At 34.7% G+C, this 21392-nt stretch overlaps 1 pseudogene; it reads left to right on the top strand.

Annotated features, from left to right (window-relative positions):
- Positions 1–19574: 19574 nt before the first annotated feature.
- On the top strand, positions 19575–20537 carry LOC100978087 (heterogeneous nuclear ribonucleoprotein A1-like; annotated as a pseudogene).
- The last annotated feature ends 855 nt before the right edge of the window (positions 20538–21392 follow it).

Genomic DNA, 21392 nt, shown 5'->3' with positions numbered 1-21392 from the left:
ATAAGAAGGCTTTCTTTCTTAGAAGTCATCTTCATGGACATTAACAAGTAAAATGACCTTTTTTTTTGGCCTATAGATATTCTAAATATCCATCCACTCACCATTTATTGAGCATTATTATTTCTGGCCTCAAGATAGAAACAAAATACCAAAAGATGATTTGGAAAATTTCAACTGTCAAATAATTTACATTCTATTCAGTGAGAGAATTGAATTATATACTTATAATAGAGTGCAATTGGTGATTTAAATGTAATATCAGACAGTGATGGGAACAGAAGGAAATGCAGGGAACATGCAGTTTAGAAGTGTGAGGGGAAAGGAAGATCAGAAGACCTTTTCTCAAATGACAGCCTATTATAGAGGAAAGAGCATAGATAGAGAAGTCTGGGAAAAGTCAGGAATGAATCCTATCTTTGCCAATAATGAGCTATTTTCTTTTCTTAAACTCTCAGCATCCTCATCTATAAAATTATGTAATATCTATATCACTGAATTGTTGGGATTAACGAAATAATGCATATAAAACAATGTCTGGTACCCAGCTCAAGATAAGCACATATCAGCTATTTAGTTGTTGTTATAATCACTATTAGTCAATTTCCTAGTGCATGGCAGAAGTTTAAATAGTTTCTTTCCTTTTCCTGGATGACAGTTCCCATTTCAGAACCATTTCACCAAGGAAGCCCTTAGTACCTGCACCACTTTTTTCTGCCTCATTTTTCTGTAATCTATGATAGTAACATATATCTGTTGAAATAATCTCTTCTTCTCTATACTATAATAATCTCCCTGAAAATTGGAAAGATATTCTATTCATATGTGTTGTCCTAGCATATGATAAAATGTTCAGCAGTTAGTGAATGTTTCTTGAACTAATACAATTTCAGGCACACCTTCCTGCTGCCCACTCCCCAAAATCTGATAGCTGTATTAATACCTTCTAAGAGAAAGGGTAATTCCATATAGATAGCTTTAGATCAGAGCTTTAGTACAAGTCCCCTTTAGTCTAGTTGTATTAGTTTTCTATTGCTATATACCAAATTATCATAAACTGAGTGACTTGAAACAACACATATTTCTTAACTGATGTTTGATGTATGGCTTAGCTAGGTTCTTTTTTGTCCTGAAGTACCTATTAGTTGATCTATTATAGTAGAGCCATCTTAGAAAAATAATTCCTCATACTAGAAGAGTTATATTGTGTTATAAATTACTATAATGATATACTACACTTGATAGTTATTAATTTAGTGCCATCTGATTTACCATAATATTTAACCATTCTGTATTTGAAGAGAGACAAATAGAAGTTCATTTTCTTGGTTTCTGAGAAATGGCAAACACAATGTGCTCTAGAATAATAATGAGAAGTTGGGAGTTACTGTATTTTCTGTATCAGAGTCTTTGATTACCTAGATATGGTAGTTAAATTTCTTAACTTTATTTTTATTAAAGTCAGTTGATGATTTACTACATAATGATGGTTATAAAGTTAATCTGGGTTGTGATATCTGCCTGTGTTATCACATAGACTGTCTACTTGATTTGGTCAATCTGGCTGCCTGATTAAGTGGCCTCTTCCCTCATCACTGTCCCTTGCAGCTTTCTTTAACACCTGCAGGCTAATGAAAAAATACACTGTCCCAGCTTGAAGAGGACATTGCTAGTAGTTGGCCTTTCTTTATGGAACCTCTAAATCAGGGCACCATTCAAATGACTTCAGGAGCCAGAAAGATGGAGTTACAGAGTAAAAATTTATGATGTCCAATAATTGAGCTAAACACACACCTCATCCACAAGGAAAAATATTATTCATGCTCAGTAAATTATTCCTACTCAGCAATATTGGCCTAGTGATGTCCATGAATCATGACTAGGGAAGCATCTATGACTTTTGTAGCTAAATTACCCAGGAAGAGATTAATTTTTAAAATGCTTAAGCTCCATTGGCCAGGCATCGTGGCTCATGCCTGTAATCCCAGCACTTTGGGAGGCTGAGTCAGGTGGATCACCTGAGGTCAGGAGTTTGAGACCAGCCTGGCCAACATGGTGAAACCCCATCTCTATTAAAAATACAAAAATTAACCAGGTATGGTGGCACACGCCTGTAATCCCGGCTACTCAGGAGGCTGAGGCAGGAGAATTGCTTGAACCCAGGAGGTGGAGGTTGCAGTAAGTCAAGATCCTGCCACTGCACTCTAGCCTGGGCAACAGAATGAGACTCTGTCTCAAAAATAAATGAATAAAATGCTTCAGCTCCATTGTTTTTCTTACACATTTTATATTTCATTTAGCAAATAAAATAATTTATCACTATATGCTAAGTTCATCAGTCATTCAATGATTATTTTCCAATAAATATTTTTAAATGCATAATGTAATTATATATAATTGTATATAATATATTGCCTATAAATACTTGAAAAAGGATGGTTGTAGCTAACTATTACCCCCATTCTGGAAATTTGGGCTTTCAGTAGAGGAGAGTTTTAAGTAGAATGAGTTTTGGAAGCTGCTGTGTCATTTTGACTATTTCGAGTGGTGAAAAAGATGTCTGGGGTATCCTCCATTGTTCACTCAGTCATCACTGCACACCTATTGTGTATAGAGCAGTGTTCTGGACATTGGAGATACAATAAAGTCCCTGACTTCATCAAGTCCATTAGTGAAATGGGGAATGATGGGCAGACAATAAACAATGTCAGACAGTGACAAATGCTATGTCAAAAAATAAAAATAAAGACAAAATATGAGGTTAAGAGGGTGATAATGGAGTAAGTTTAGGGTTACAGCAGTGGTTCTCAACTGGAGCGACTTTGCCCTCCAGGTGATATTTGACAATATCTGCAGACATTTTTGGTTGCCACAACTGGACAGACACTACTGATATCTAGTGGGTAGAGACCAGCAGTGCTGCCGAAGATTCTACAAGGCACAGTATAGCCCTGCCCCCACAACAGAGAATTATTTGGGCCAAAATGTACAGAAGCTGAGAAACATTGACTTAGAAGTAGAGAGAGGGTACAATAGACAGAATCTCCAAAGGCTTGAGAGAGTGGGACATTCACATTCTTGGAGAACAGACAGGGGAGCAAGAATGAAAGCTCCAAACCAGGGTGTGACTGGTATGATTAAAGAACAGATTCTCTTTTTAAGATATTTTAAATGACATCTTTCCAGTCCCTACGAATACTTGCAAGCCTAAGGCATAAAAACAGGTGAAAACTTACCACCATACATTGCAAAACATAAAACTTGTAAATTAAGCTAACAAATTGTTAGATAAAATATGTTCTGTTCCTCTACCTTAAAATTTACATTGGTAAAATTGAAAATATATAAAGCTGTGGTTTTCATAAGATGGAAATTTAGCAAAATACTGAATTATTACTGTGCATATTGGGATGGCCTATGGGGAGACTGAAACAAAGAGGTGATTCATAAATTGTTACATATTTTTAAATAATAATTTTTAACCTGTGATTCAGCAAAGCCATTAATCATATTATAATAATTTTTTACATAATTTGCATTCTATGGACACAATTGCTTATTACAAAATCCTTTTTGAATAAATGTGGATTTTAAATAGTCTTCAATATGGGGAAATTTCATTCTGCTGAAGAAATAGAATCCGAAATAGTCAATAAAATTATTAAAGCCACATTTATATTTGAAAATAAATGTTGACTTTTACATGTCGTATTAAGTTACATATGATGAATTATCATTGTCACAGAAATATTTCAAAATAATTTTGCTGTGATCTGAATGTTTGTGTTCCTCCAAAATTCATATGCTCTAATCCAACTCCCAAGGTAACAAATACTATTAAGAGATGGGGCCTTTGGGAAGTGATTAAGTTATAAAGATGGAACCTTGAATAATGTGATTAGTGTACTTTTAAAAGAGACCCCAGAGAACTCATTTACCCTTTTACCATGGGAAGACTCTGCAAGAAAGTGGCATGTATGAACCAGAAAGTGGGCCCTAGACATCACATCTGTTGATGCCTTAATCTTATACATCTCAGCCTTGATACCTGAGAGAAATAAATTTCTGTTGCTTATATGCTGCCCAGTTTATGGTATTATTTTACGGTAGCCCAAATGGACTAAGACAAGTTTCATTTTAACATATGATATTACCATTTATATAATGATTTCCAAACATCTCTTAAAACAATATCTAGATCCCTATAGTTATAAGTTCTTCTTAAGAACTTCTTAAATCCTTTCTTAAGTTCTTCTACTTTTAGATATTTTATTGTTGAAATACAATAAAGAAAACTAAAAACAGCCATATGTTGCTCAATTTGTTCAATTTATTTTCAATTGAGATTTTTCTTGATCTAAAATGGTTTCTATAGAAATTAGTTTTGATTTTATTTTATAAGAATCTCCTTCATAGTCATGAAATTTTTAACTAATGTTCTTGCAACAGAATGTCACTTTTGTTGCATATTTTACAAGTAGGTTTTTTGTTTGTTTGTTTGTCTTAAAGAAACTCTTTTCCTAAAGTTAAGAAGTATTTTCTGTTTGGGATTTTTTGTAAGATTTTGCTAACATCACTAAGTTCAAGCAAAAACTTATACTAAATAATCATGAATAAAATTCATTCAAAATTAAATTTATTGTTTGCCAAAGACAAAAAGTCCTTTTTTTTTTTTTGTTTAAAGATAGTTATATTTGCTTAGCTCATCTAATGTATCACAGGCCTAGTCTATTTTTAAATTCTTTCCTTTAATATCAGTTAATTGAGATTCCCAAATTGTGTCCAAATGGTTAGGAGATCAAATGTGATGTGTGTTTCATCAAGATGTTCTATCTTGGACAGATCTAGAAAATATTCGGTATAATCTTTGAATTGTTCCAAAGAATGCCTTTGCTATTAAGACATTTGTTTGATAAATTTGTCTCTTATTATGTCTTGTTGACAAGTTCAAATTTTTTTTTGTATATAGCACAAAGAATACTTCCGGCTTTTTCCCAAAATTTAGCTGGTACACCTTTTTCTTTACAATGGCATTAGCCTCAGTATTATAGACTTGTCCTCAACTATATTTAAATCAATCCCTGAAGTTTAAAGGTATTTTTCTAGTGCTTCACGTCACCTTATTTTAAAAAGTTGTGAAACAGATGAAATACTCTAATTTTTAAGTTTTCATTTTCTATTTCTGGTAGTTGAAATATATACAAACACACTGTCTCTGTAGATTGCTGAGTGACAATGTAAATGAATTGACAGCTTGCAAGGTCTCTTATCTGCAAGTTAGGTAGATAGAATACTGATCCCCCAATGATGTTCACATTCTAATCCCTGGAAGCTGTGAATATGTTAGGCTAAAGGGCAAAGGAGAATTAAGGGTGGGATTAAGATGGCTAATCAGCAGACCTTAAAATACAGAGGTTACACAAGATGGTCTGAATGGGCCCATGAAATCACGGGGTTGTTTTTTTTTTTTTTTTTTTTTTCATGGAGTCTTGCTCTGTCACCAGGCTGGAGTGCAGTGGCGTGATCTCGGCTCACTGCAACCTCTGCCTTACAGGTTCAAGCGATTCTCCTGCCTCAGCCTCCTGAGTAGCTGTGACTACAGGCATGTGCCACCATGCCCAGCTAATTTTTTGTATTTGTAGTAGAGATGGGGTTTCACCATGTTGACCAGGATGGCCTTGATCTCTTAACCTTCATGAGGGTTTTTAAAAGTGGAAGAGGGGCCAGGCGCGGTGGCTCATGCCTGTAATCCCAGCACTTTGGGAGGCCAAGGCGGGCGGATCACGAGGTCAGGAGATCGAGACCATCCTGGCTAACATGGTGAAACCCTGTCTCTACTAAAAATACAAAAAAATTAGCCGGGCATGGTGGCAGGCACCTGTAGTCCCAGCTACTCGGGAGGCTGAGGCAGGAGAATGGCGTGAACCAGGGAGGTGGAGCTGGCAGTGAGCTGAGATCACGCCACTGCACTCCAGCCTGGGTGACAGAGCGAGACTCAGTCTCAGAAAAAAAAAAAAAAAAAAAAAAAAAAGTGGAAAAGGAAGCTAGAAAAGAGCATCAGAGGGAAATATGACTACAGAGGAATGGTTAGAGAGATGGAACATTGCTGGCTTTGAAGGATGTGGGCCATAAGCCCAGGAACGTGGTTGCATGCTAAGAGTTGGAAAGGTTAAAAAGAAAAAAAAGGATTCTCCCCTAGAACCTCCAGAAAGGAACAAGATTTGTTGATATTGTGATTTTAGTCCTGTGTCAGACTTCATACCCACATAACTAAAGCAACATTGGAAAACCTCAGAAATGTTAGGCCAAACAAGAGAAGCCATACACAAAATAATCGTATTATTCCACTGTATTGCTATATCAACAATAACACACTTTATATAAAATAATACAATGGAATAATATGAGTACAACATGGGATATTTTGTGCTTTATACATCAGCAAATATAGCGGAATAGTATTTCATTATATGAACATACCACAATTTCTCCTTTAGATGGAAATGTGGACTGTTTTCAGGTTTTAGTTAGTATTCATAAACCATGCTCTTAAACATATTTTTTTCTTTGTGTTTTTGATACTCAGGACTCCCTTGCATGAAGCCTGGGGCTGTGGCCCCTCTAAACTAGAATTCTTCCTAATTACGTACCACCTCCCTAAAAATACCTTTATTTTTTAACATTGTGATACTAAATTCAAACTTTTCTTTCTTTATTGCAGCGACTTAGAACACTGCTATTAAAACTATTGCCTATTAATAATAATGATAGCAGCAGTAAATCACCATTATACAGTTACATATAATCTCTTTTGATTCTTGTAAAAATACTCTGAAGAAGTCCAGAGATGTAAAATGTCTTTCCTAAGATACTATGGCAAGTGAAACTAGAACCTGAATCCAAGTGAGACTTTTGACTCAAATCCCTACACCCTTTCCATTGCATTCATTTGCCTCATACCTTCATTAATCTCTTCTTTCATTTATTCATATAGCTACTGAATGCTTATGACATGCGAGATGCTGTGCTACCACCTCTTATAATAGCATATTGTATATTTATGTAATCATGCATGGTAATATCATATGGCATATTCTGTTTTTCTATTTGCTGAATAGAAAAAGAGAAATAATAGAGAAAGACCAACATTTTGTGAGGTCCCAAATGGGAACTCACTCAATTTTCAGAAATGTGCCTACCTTAAACAATAAAAAGAACAGAATAGAAATTCATCATACCCTTGCCCATGTACAGACAGTTAATTAGCTCTTTAACTTTTATCACATGACTTACTTGTGTTGTTTCACATATAATAGAAATGTATGCTTTCCCTTCTAATAAAAATAGCAATATATGACTAGCTTATTTCTTTGACATGATGTAAATAATGGAACCCCGATGACTAGTCTAAATTTGATTCATTTTAATTATCTACCAGTAAATTATTATTATTCAGGTTATTCATAATAGTATTTCCTAAACTTATTGGATGTTAAACTTAAAATAATCATGTATATCCCAAAGAGCAAAGACTCATGAACTCTAATGCCTGCTTGCATAAAGGAATAAGCAAAAAGGTGTTTCACAAAAAAAAGTTTCATATGTTGACACTAGGTTTAATTTAAATGTTCAATATGCAGTAAGCACCAGATATATCACAAATACACAATATGGATCAATAGTCATTTAAAAGATGAGATACAATGAGATGGTTATTGGACTATACTGCCTATGTGTAACTGGGCAGTTTGAATGCCATGCTTCATATATTGCTCATGCAATTTTCTAGGTTTCTCTATGGTGGCACATCTCAGGGATTTTTTGCATAAATAACCACCTAAATACATATAATTTTTTGAGCCCATCTATATAACACTCATTTTGGTGTCGTTTTTTTTTTTTCTTTTAGGAAAAATAGTGTTACTAGTATCAGGTTCCCTTGCCATTTTGTTGGTTTGTTTTTCCAGAACACATATTGATCCCATAGAAAGTTGTTTGGGAGAAGCTAGTCTCGCTTTTTTTCTCTTTGCTAGTTCTAGTCACAACGCTGAGGCAGCGAGGTTTTGTCAATATAGAGTTTCTGTGTGGCTGTGTTTATCTCTGGCTGCATTCCAAAAGGAAACACAAATAATGTCTGCATAATCACTTCCTTTGTTCCTTTTCACTAGCCTGTATCATTGACAGTATTCTGTGGATGGAGTTACAAATGACAGTATCATAACATCATGCCAACTTTTAAGCACTTATACACCAGATTTCTTTTTTTTTTTAATGTGTCACAGTTGGGCACACAAATACAAAGACTGGATTCCCACATACAAAGTGAATAGAAGAAATTCTTTGATTAGTGTGGAGGCTTTAAACAGAAAAGGAGAAAATGTGTACTTGGATAATTGAGCTCATCTTTATCAATGAAATTTGCCTCAACATTTAACTTCCTCTCTACTGTCTAACATCTGCTTGCTTGCTTCTCTTCTTAGACTTCCTCTCTTGATGACCAGGATCAGATTATCTATGTCTCCACTGTGCTCCCTAATACAGTCCAAGTTTCAAATCATATCACTTTCTCTCACTATAAAGTGATTTTGTGTTTGTTTTTCTGTATTTCCTAGCAGACTGTAAAATCCCTTTGGACAGAGACTATTTCTCTGGTTCACTGTTGTATCATCAGTGCCTAGCATGGTATTTTGTATGAGAATATCTGTATCTATCTCTGTCTATCTCTATATATTAAGAGGGACACAGACCAAATATTAACAATGATGAGGACATAATCATTTTATTTCAATTCTGGTGTTGATTGTATTGAAGAACACAATGTCAATGATATTCTGATGCCTTTATTACATACTATATATTGGATTGACACTTGCAAATATTAGATTGGCTGACTATTTCAGCAATCAATTTTCCTAAAATGAGTACTGAAAAATATTGGCTCAGTTAGATCTCGACTGTATAGTTGCTTTGTTGAAGTATTATTTTTTCCTTTTCTCCCTTCCCTCCTTCCCTCCTTCCTTTCTTTTTGTGGTTGAGATCCTGTTCAGGAAAACATTTTGTCTATCACACAGTTAAGTTCTGGAAATCACTGGTAAGTTCGAATTCTATGTAGTGGTTGTTCTTGTTGTTGATCTTAAATAGGCTTGTACATTGTGGCTGCTATTATGAAGTACAATTGTAATTTTTTTTAATTTTAAGTTTTTTCAGGTAAACTTTTGAGTATCTTAGACTCTTAGACACTTCTCTTTGAGTGGAACTCACAATTCTATATTGTAGGTGACAGGTCCCTGAAGTGAGTTTAAAATGAAGTAGTCTACCAGAGGAAAAGTGAAAAAGACTTGATAACCCATGGTTCAAGACTCTTTAGGGTCCTCCAGAGAAAAGAACCAATAGAATGGATAGATAGACCACGAGTGAGACACACACACATACACACACACACACACACACACACACACACACACACACACACACACACAGAGAGATTTTAAGGAATTGGCTTCCCTAATTGTGAAAGCAGGTAAGTCCAAAATACACGGGTAGGCTGGCAGACTGGAGAGTCAGGAAAGTGTTGATTCTGCAGTTTGAGTCTGAAGGCAGTCAGCTGGTAGAATTCCTGTTTCTTTGTGAGAAATCTGTCTTTATTAAGACCTTCCACCCACATTATGGAGGATAATTTGCTTTACTTAAACTCTACTGATTTAAATGTTAAACTCATCTAAAATGTACCTTCATGGAAATATCTAGAAAAATGTTTAATCAAGTATGTGGACACTGTGGCCCAGCCAAACTGATTGACACATAAAATTAACCATCACAGTCCATATAATACATCTCTTTTCTTTCCCTATGTCTAACAGACATCAACTGTTTGGAAGAGCACAGCTATTGTGATAATCCTGGTTGAGATCTCTTCTACCAGAGCAAGGAGTATTTAGTAATCAAGAGCCGGCAAACAGGATCAATCATTTTTGCCATTAAATTTAGAATAGGCTATGCCATTGACTTGTGTGGCTTTAGATATTCATTTAAACGGTTCTAAAATAGTATGCATCAGTTTCCTCATTGTCAAGAATAACAATCACACAAATGTGGAACGTAGCATACACATTGTAGAATACAATCATTTCTATTGCCTTGTTATTTCTGTGATAAATGCAGAGAATCTGATATTGAATATAGGAAATGGAACCCCAGAGGCTAGAAGCTGGCTCTAAATTTAGAGTATAAGATCTAATTGGGTTCTAAATTTGACAAAATGATTGTTCCTAGTTCCCAGTCAATGATAAGTACTAGAAGAACCATAAGCTACATACATACCACATTTTCTTTTACATTTGTAAGTACACCAATTGCTTTTTATCCATGTTTGAATTTTTCCACAAGGCACAATCAAGAATGCTTGTAAAAACATTTGTCTACATGGGAAAGGAAAGTTCCATATTTTGGCCATGTGCAAAGACAGGTAGCCATCTGGAAGGGGTCTGTTTCTGTGTGTCCAAGATGTGAATGGCCTTTTCTGATAATAAACAAAGTGCCCAAAGAACTTGTCAAGGGGTTTGTCATAAGGTAGACCAAGTGCTCATAATCCCACACAAGAAAGATACTATGCATCAGGGTCTGTTCTCTATTTGATGCATGCAAGTTCCATTATAGCTAATGGGAATTACATGTGCATTTTCAGGAGGCACTATGCTGTGTGAACTTCAGAGGAAAAGAAAACATAGGCATGAGATTTTAAAAGAAAGAAAGAAGGAAAAATAACAGAAAATAAAAGAAACCAAAATCAGTTTGCTCCTGTAGTCCTGTAATGATAATAAAAACTGTGGAGGCTGAAAATGGAAGTGTGCACTTTTTAAAGAAACTATAGTTATGTGCCTTCCCAACTATGTGTAAGCCCAGATTCACAAGAGTATATTTGGCAACTGGTACTTTAGCTATTCATTTGCTTCCATGAAACAGTAGGTAGATTGCATGGGGGTGTTGACTTCATTTTTCTCTTTTTAGTTATCTATTTTAAATGATTTTAAATATTATAATTATAAATTCTGGAATTAATGTAACTGTATAAATATAAACTTCCTTTTACATAGACCAGAAAATGCAGGCTATGGAAAGCATTTATATGTCAAAATATACTTCAAATATTAACAGTTGTGTAGATAGTATCAGAATATATTTAAAATTTCATTTTTAGGCAATAGTTGATATAAATATAAATTATTTTTTGTTTAAACAGGTAACATCAAAAACACAAATAAGAATGGTGCTTCTTTGAAGTACATAAAATGTTTGGAAAGTGTAACTATTTTGAATTCTTGCCACATAGCTAAGTATGAATGCCTAGCATGAATCAAAATCTTCCAAAGAAATCTTGGCAGAAAAACACAAACCACACACACACAGAAAATATCTAGTCAGTCCCATGAAAGGAAATAAACAGACTACAAATAGAAATTGCTTTATTTCCAAGTCAATTCATTTTGGCAAACTACATGGTAATATAATGTCTTTTCTATGGTGATGAAAGAATAGTTTTAAGTGTGAGTCATGAATAGACCTGTTACAAATGATTAACATTTACCACATGATAGTTAATATTCATAATAGAAATAGATACAGTTTTATGCAATATAATTTAATCAAATGCCATAAGAATTTTCTAGGTTTTTTTTTTTTAACTGACCAACATTCAATTATCCCTGTGTGTGGTTTCTGTGCACAAAGGAGAGAGTTTCTCTTTTACATTGCTGCCATGATCCCTGGGGCTGTAAGAATTATTAACATCACAGCCGCTACTTAGATTTGCATGAGCAATTAAAAATTCTGGAAGTTATCTAGTCCCACTGGATGGATTTTCTAACATTTTATTAATAAAGTTGATAAAGATAATGATGATGATGGCATTTATTAAGGGTCTACTCTATGCTTCACATAGATAGCTGTTCCTTCCCACAATAATCATGATATATACTGACAGCAAAATGTCTATTACAGATGAGGAAACTGGGCTCAGAAAAGCTAAATAACTTTTCCAAGATTTCACAGCTAACAAGTGTCTGAATGACTAAGATGAAATGTCTGTGACCTAAAGCTTGTATTTTTCTCCATTTACTATGCTATCTTTATGTGGCTAAATGTTTATCTTACACTCACGAATTAACTGACTATATCTATTAGAGGGGAAACAAACAAAAATGTAATATGCCATAACAAATAATTTTTATATAAAAAAGAAAAAAGATATTTCTCATTTAACTTAGTTCACAACATAACTTTTTAATTTTAATATAATCCAAGTAGAGTAAAACCACTATCACATTTTTGTTATATTTTAAAATGTAATACAATGACTACAATTTTGTTGCAGGTAAAATGCACATTGTATCAAATATATATGTGTTATGCAAGTGTGTCTTGATAAAAAATGCTTCAGCATATTTATTTAAATTCTGAAATTGGAGGATGTCTGTTAAATTTGGACATTAAAGAGCATCAAAGTACTAAGATATTTTTGTTTATCTAAGTCATTGTCTAAATCCGTAACTAGAAATGAACAATGTGTCAGTATTAAGGTTCTGAGGCATCGGTTTCCTAACCAAGCATTCCATATTTTAGAGTTCCATCCAAGTGCATAAATATTAGTAGCTTTTGCTAGCTATGAATAGATGCTAGATGCTTGAAGCTTTTTATATCCCCCCATGAAGTTTTTGAAATAGAAAAGAAAACTTCCTTCTGTTCGACTCAAATTGGGTTTCCAGATGTCCAGGGTCAAAGGTTGGAAACGAAAGTTTTGAGGTTTGGCCTACTCTAACCAGATAGCATGCCTGAATGTGTGAGAGCTTCCCCAGAGGGCATCTTTTTGTAGTTTTTATATTTTCTCTGGTCTCTCCTGCTAAGAAGTCCATACCCCTCTGCTGACTTACGCTGTTCTGATTCCACTTTGTAAGTGGTCTAAGCCTCTTGGATTTACTCTTTAGCAATTGGCTATTTTGAACCATTAAAGTGCTGTTATAAATGCATAAATTCAGAAAGCTTATAATTATCTTCTTCCTGAGTATGATGTGTCAGGTTCTATTTGGTAACATTTGATGTTCTCTCTTTTTGTTAACTACCAGTATGAGATGAGAGATAGGGGGTAAATTAACAAAATATAGAGACATCAAGAACTTGATTTTATTTTGCTCTGCTGAATGGTTGATCTTTAACCATTGCTTTATATTTTAAGAATTATTTTTTGCAGGCCAGTTTTATTCAGAGAATATTCTAGAAATTGAAAATTTTACTAGAAAATATTTAAAATGAATCATCTTAAAGGCATGAATTATGATGCCAACTTGAAATACCGTGTTATCAAAAATAAACCTAGAGCAACATCTCAAACTTTTATTTTTCTTAATTGTTTATGAAATTTATGAAATGTACTAAATAGTTTGTTATATTACAGGAAGTAAGAACAAATACACCTTGAGCACCTATTAAGGCAGTGTCTAGCACAGAGCATGAACAATAACAACAAAAATGGTCTCTTGTGTTCTATTATGATTAAGTTGAATTATAACACATGCTCTCCTTTTTCCGTAGCTTATTCTAAGTTCTGAGCTTTTTATGTGGATTTTAAAACTATGGGAATCTCATGAAACAGTCTGTAAAGCTGTCTGTCTAACTAATACTTCACAGCCCTATAGTGAGGAGGCCACAGAGGAAAGTCAAAGAAGACAAGAGAGACAGGATCTGAGGAAGCAGGAATAACAGTAATAAAATATTAGTATATATACTTGAAATAACCTATTATCCATAATCAATGTGGGAGAATATAACGTAAGAAATAATGCAAGTGTAAGCACAGTTATGCACCTGGGTTCTGTTCGCAAATCTCAGACATTCCATTCCCACTAATATAAATACGCCCATATTCAAAAGGAGAGTCATAGGACAGACTTCTAACAAGATCTGCTCATATCTTTCAAAATCCGTGTTTAATCAAGGGCAACTCTTCCTTGCTCTAAGAGTTTGTTGCACCCATTAAGTTTTGTATTTGAGAAACATGAGATTGTAAAATCGCATTTCCCAAATACAGTGAATAAATAATAAAGTGTGCTATTTTATTATCAATTATTAAGTTCTATACATAACCTTATAATATAGAATTCTACTTTTTAAAAAGTTATGACCTACACTTGGTTGCTTTGAATAATGTATCAAACCATTTACATAAAAAGAAATACACTGCTTGTAAACTGTTCAACTTTAAGTAGTATTCAGTGGAGTGATTGAGGGGTAAACCTTAAAATTCAGATTGCATGGCCATTTAAATCCTGGCTGTCTCCATCTGGCTAGGTACTTTATTCATTTATGTTAGTGTTGCTTTATCTGTAACTATCTCATAGGTTTATTATGAGGAATAAAAGATGTGGTATATATAAAGCATTTAGAATAGAGCCTAAACTCATAGCTGTCAGTATTAATCAGAAAGTGAACTCCATGGGAACAGGGATTTTTGTGTCTTATTTGTTCACTGATGTATTTCAAATACCCAAGAGAGTGATTTCCAAATAAATAATCTACCAATTTAAAGAATAATTTTTAATTATACTTTGATGATAAAATATGACAATTTATATCACTTAATATCATCAGCAGAGAGAAGAAATAAAATTCTATTCAAATATAAAGAAAATATGCAGAGAAAATTGGAATTGGATTCACTTATTAAAAACTACTAATTTTTTTGGTTTTTATTTTATATCATTGTAGCCAATTAATGTAGCTTACAGAGTAGTTATTTTTGGGAATGTTCTGAGATTTCTATGTAATCTAAAAGGTGTTCCATTTTTTAATAATGTTCAATGTGTGTTTGACAAGAACACATTTTCTATTTGCAGGATAGAATATTGTAAGATATATAGTATATCAAACTCACCTATGTTGTTAAACTCTTCTAATTTGTGTCTGCTTGATTTACTGTGTTTTCAAAAGACACAGCTAAGAAAAAAAAATGACACATAGTAATACAAGAAAATATGGTGAGAGAAAATGTATAACAAGTAACCCTAATTAAAATAAAAATTATATAGCAACACTATTTATTAGATAAAACAGAATATAAGGGGAAAATCATCGATAGGGACAAAGAGTAGCATCCTGTACGGATGAGGGAAGCAATTTGTAAGATATTATATTAATTATAAACTTCCATGTACTAATACTTTAGGTTTAAATATATAAAGTAAAATATGACTAATTTGAAATGAGATTTTATCAATCCAGCCTCAGTAGTGTATTTTAACATACACTACTGTATAGAAATTGACAAAATCCAACAGACACAATCAGAAAAGTTTAACATAGTTGAGTCTGATATCATACATATCTTACAGTTTTCCGTCCCACATATTGAAAATGCATTCTTGTCAAAAAGACATGGAACATTACAAAAACAGAACACCTTTTAGACCATGTAGAAATCTCAGAAAAGTTCCAAAAATAACTACTCTGTAGGCTACATTAATTTACTATAATGATATAAAATAAATAAGAAATAAAAAATGAAACCACAGCAAACTTTCCCTTCCCTTAATCTTGGAAACATAAGACTCTCCTAAACTACTTGAAAATAAATGTATTTACATATAGAAGACAGAAGAAAAAGACAAACAAACAAATAACTCTAGAGAAATCCTAAGTAAATAAAAGAGGGAAAGAGAAAGAAAAACAGCAGAAATTAATAACAAGCACAACAATAAGAAATGCTCAAAATAAAAGTAGGTTCCTTAAAAAGAATAAAACAATATTAAAATTCAGGCAAGATCACTCAAGACAATAACAACAAAGGCACATATAAATGATATTAGGAACAAAAATGAAGGTATAATTGCAAACAGAATCTAGATTTTTAAAAAGCTATAAAATCATGGTCAATAACTTAATAACTATAAATTGGAAACTTAGATCAATGGATTATTTTATAGATAACCATAAATTTCTAAAATTGAATCAAGAAGAAATAGAAAAACCAGAGTATATCAATAACCAACAGATAATTGAATTAGTAATTATAATCTCCTCCCAAGGAAGATACCATGGTCAGACACGTTTTATGGACAACTTATGGGATGTATCTGAAGAAAAGAGATCACCTCTCTCCAGTCAAATCCTAAAGAAAGTATAAATGAAGGTGAACAAAACACAGGAAGGTCACTTGCTCAATGCCCTATCATTTTCTTCTTTATCTTTCTAAAATTCAGTGTGGTAAAGTCTTAGGGGAAATAATATTGAGACCGAGAATATGCTAATAAAGTGACTCCCCATTTCCACCATGGATTCTTAAAATAAGCCACAAACATGAATGTAGCCATGCAGTGTAGATTGAATAACTCAATTCTTCAATAACTCACTCTCTTTCGGAAATCTTCATTCTGAAAGAATGGAGAGACCTGGCTTTTCCACAGGATTTCCTCTAAAAAGAAAGATACCCGACTCTACAGACCAAAAGTCATCTCTATGTCTCTGCCACAAATTCTCAGTGTTGACCATACACCCTCCTCTTATACTTGATAGGGAAAAGAGATCCACCAGAATTATCTGTGACGCCCACCCTTCAATTTCCAATAGTACACGCACACACACACACACACACACACACATATATATATAGAGAGAGAGAAAACACATATTCTCTATCCCTCATTTCCTCAAAGAAAGACCCAAGTCCAGGTTCATTGCATTATGCGCCCATTATGGATTTTCAACATCTTTAATGTCTTTCTTTTATTCTGAGCCTTTTCCTCAGCCTCCACCATAGGGTAAAAATAAAACAGACATAAAACATCTCTATTAGCTTTATATTGCTGCGTAAAAATTACTACGAACTCAGCAGCTTAAACCAAACGCAAATTCCTATCTGACCATTGATGTGGATCCAGAGTCTCACATGGTGTGGTGAGGTTCTCTGCTCAGGGTCTCTCATGACTGAAATCAAGTTGTCAGCCAAGGTTTCCATCTCACGTGAGGCTCAGGATTCTCTTCCAAGCTTATTCAGGTTGTTGGGAACATTTAGTTCTTTGAGGTTGTAGTATTGAGGTCCCTGCTTTCTTGTTGGCTGATGACTAGAGGCTGTTCCTAGAGGCTGCCTGCAGGTCCTTGCCGTGTGACCTCTCCACAGATCATTCACAGCATGGATGTTTGATTTTTTTTCCAGGCAAATTGAAAGTCGTCTCTCTGACTTTCTCTTTGGAGGCCACCTGGAGAAACTGTGCATCTAAAAGGCTTCCCTGATTAGGTCAGACCCACCCAAGATAATCTTGTTACCATATAAAGTACCATGTATCATAATCACGAGAGCACCATATCATTGTATTGACTGTCTCTATTCACACTTGAATAGTAGGGGATTATGCAAGTGTGAGGCTTAATGGAGATAATCTTAGAATTCTGCCTTCCACAACACCCAAATCAAATAGAAACAAAACAAACAAAACAGCCTTTATTTGTAACTCTCTTCCTTATTTCTCTTCACTGCTCCACTTGAGATAATACTACATTTACTGATTTCTATACTTTCTCAACTCTTATTCCAAAATATAATTTCCTTTAAAACTATTCTATACCTATCCAATTGCTCATTAGCCATCTCCATTCAGAACATCTTTAAAAACATTATGTCCAAATAGAAATTTCTCATTTATCCCCTCCCTTTCATTTCTTTTATTTTTTTCACTATAATAGCCCAATCAAATATCTTTTCTTCCAAAATAAAATTCTGAAATTATACTTGATTCTGTCTACTCCCTTATTTCCCACAGAAGGTAGTAATTAAGTCTTGCAAATCTTACTTAGAAATCTGAACACTGGTCCCTTTCCAAGAGGTCCAGCCATTATTTTCACTCAGTTTTTCTTTAGGATATGGGCAGCCTCCTCCCTGCTTATCCTGCCATCTGCAGTCACTATCTCTGTCTCTCAACAACACTGTTCTTCTCCACTGTCTCCCTAAAGATAGAAATGTCCAACAAACGAATTGAGGAACCTTTCAAAATTCTAGCACAACGTTTTTGAAGACTTAATCCTCAGTAACTTTGTGACTTTTGGAGATGAGCATTGGTATTTTAAAATCATAAAATGGTTAGTGTTTGGGAATTTTTAAGGTATTAAAAAGTAAATCCAACTTCGTTTGTCAACAGCTACAGTTTTCTCTTGGATATGCCATTTACACTGCAGAAATGTTTTCTAACTAAGGAAACTCTGGCACGATGAAGTACTAAACATTACTGAATAATGTTCTGTAAACCCTCAGGCCATCTGCAGGCTTAAAATGGGTTTGTATCTCATATCTTTGCTTTCAAAGTCCTCCAGTGACTTTACATATATTTTTCTGGTAATTTAGATATCATTGAACTGGAGATTCCACAGTGAAAAACTTTAATACTCTTGAAGAAAAATTTAAAAAATAACAGTTTGATACACTAGAAAAGGCTTTTTTCTCTTGCTTTTCCTGCACACTAAATCTAAAAATCTAATCTTTGCTACAAGAATTGAGATTTGTGCCCATTATGGTTTTTCAACATCTAAATAGAAGTTTTTGTGTTTGCTTCTGGAATAAAAATGCAAAATGACCTGAAATACTTTTAAAATATTCAAATTTTCCAACTGTGCCTAACATGACACATTTTAAACTTCAAAGAAATAGTGATTTATTCAATAAAACAAGTTGTGTGCTTTTGAGCAATGGCTCAAAGCTCCTTTTGCCTGTCTGTGCTTCCCATGCCTGTCCGTGCTTCCCATGCCTGTCCGTGCTTCCCATGCCTGTCCATGCTTCTCATGCCTGTCCATGCTTCCCATGCCTGTCTATATTTTAAGTCACTGAGTGTCTTATCTTCATTTGGAGGCTGGATATATTTTCTTCCAATTTGTAGTCTTTAATCACTTCAGTTTTTTTGTGTGATTTTGTTTTGTTTTGTTTTTTAGAGACAGGGTCTCTTTCTTTTGGCCACACTGGGATCCAGTGACATGATCATGGCTCATGTAACTTCAAACTCCCGGGTTCAAGTGATCTTCCCTCCTGAGTAGCTAGGCCTACAGAGCACACTACCACATCTGGCTAGTTTTTCTTATTTTTTGTAGAGACAGGGTCTCACTATGTTGTCCAGGCTGGTCTCAAACTCCTGGCCTAAAGCAAACCTCCTGACTTGGCCTCCCAAATTACTGGCATTACAGGCATGAGCCTCTGTGCCTGGCCAGTCACCTCAGTTTTAATACTGTTTTTCTTAAGAGATAGCTAAAAGATTTCCTTTAAAAGTCATCAATATATAGACTCTGAGAATGTGATGTGTGAAAAAATTGCCTGTTGAAGTAGAGATAATAGCCATCGTTTTACTGAAAATCAGCACTAGTTTGAAAGAAACATTTGGAAAAAAAAGTTCTAAATGAAATTTTTAATAGGAGAGAAAAAGTAATCTGTGAAAACACATAACTTTTTCAAATATTAAGAAATATTGCTGAAATACGCTCGTCAGCTGCTGCTTTCTGCTCGTGGACGCCGCCAAGGAGGCATCGTTAAAGTCTCTCTTCTCCCTGCCATCATGTCTAAGTCAGAGTCTCCTAAAGAGCCCGAACACCTGAGGAAACTTCATTGGAAGGATGAGCTTTGAAACAACCGATGAGAGCCTGAGGAGCCATTCTGAGCAATGGGGAACGCTCACAGACTGTGTGGTAATGAGTGAGTCAAACACCAAGTGCTCCAGGGGCTTTGGGTTTGTCACCTATGCCACTATGGAGGAGGTGGATGCAACCATGAATGCAAGACCACACAAAGTGGATGGAAGAGTTGTGGAACCAAAGAGAGCTATCTCAAGAGGAGATTCTCAAAGACCAGGTGCCCATTTAACTGTGGAAAAGATATTTGCTGGTGGCATTAAAGAAGATGCTGAAGAACATCACCTAAGAGATTATTTTGAACAGCATAGAAAAATCGAAGTGATTGAAATCGTGACTGACCAAGGCAATGGCAGGAAAAGGGGCTTTGACTTTGTAAACACTGATGACCATGATTCAGTGGATAAGACTGTCATTCAGAAATACCATACTGTGAATGGCCACAGTGGTGAAGTTAGGAAAGCCCTGTCAAAGCAGGAGATGGCTTAGTGCTTCTTCCAGCCAGAGGTCAGAGTGGTTCTGGAAACTTTGGTTGTGGTCATGGAGGTGGTTTCGGTGGGAATGACAACTTTGGTCATGGAGGAAACTTCAGTGGTGGTGGTGGCTTTGGTGGCAGCCATGGTGGTGGTGGATATGGTGGCAGTGGGGATGGCTATAATGGATTTGGTAATAATGGAAGCAATTTTGGAGGTGGTGGAAGCTACAATGATTTTGGCAATTGCAACAATCAGTCTTCAAATTTTGGACCCATGATGGGAGGAAATTTTGGAGGTAGAAGCTCTGGCCCCTATGATGGTGGAGGCCAATACTTTGCCAAACCACTAAACCAAGGTGGCTATGACAGTTCCAGTAGCAGCAGTAGCCATAGCAGTGGCAGAGATTTTAATTAGGAAACAAAGCTTAGCAGGAGAGGAAAGCCAGAGAAGTGACAGGGAAGCTACAGGTTATAACAGATTTGTGAACTCAGCCAAGCACAGTGGTGGCAGGGCCTAGCTGCTACAGAGAAGACATGTTTTAAATAAATCCTCATGTGTATGGGCAAAAACCTCGAGGACTATATTTGTGACTAATTGTATAACAGGTTATTTTAGTTTTAGTTTCTGTTCTGTGGAAAGTGTAAAGCATTCCCAAAAAGGGTGTATACACATATATATACGTATATATATATATATACACACACACATATATATACGTATATATATATACACACACTATATATACATATATATACACACACATATATATACATATATATACACACATATATACACACATACATAAATATACATATATATACACACACACACACATATATATATATTTGCACCATAAACGTACGGTAGTCTGATCATGACACAGAATGAATGTCTTTTTTTTTTTAATGTGCTGTGCAAAGTTAGTCTACTCTGAAGCCATCTTGGTAAATTTCCCCAACAGTGTGAAGTTAGAATTCCTTCAGGGTGATGCCAGGTTCTATTTGGAATTTATATGCAACCTGCTTGGGTGGAGAAGCCATTGTCTTTAGAAACCTTGGTGTAGTTGAACTGATAGTTACCTTTGTGACCTGAAGTTTACCATTAAAGGAGATTACCCAAACAAAATCATGGAACTAATGGTTATAAAAATGATTGTTGGCACATCCTATGCAATGTATCTAAATTGAATAATTGTACCAGATAAAATTATAGATGGGAATAAAGTTTGTGTATCATCCATTACCATGTGTAATCAATAAATGATTTCAT

This window comes from Pan paniscus, chromosome 2 (genome assembly GCF_029289425.2).
Source record: "Pan paniscus chromosome 2, NHGRI_mPanPan1-v2.0_pri, whole genome shotgun sequence".
Taxonomy (NCBI): domain Eukaryota; kingdom Metazoa; phylum Chordata; class Mammalia; order Primates; family Hominidae; genus Pan; species Pan paniscus.
This window is presented reverse-complemented; position numbering and strand designations above follow the sequence as displayed.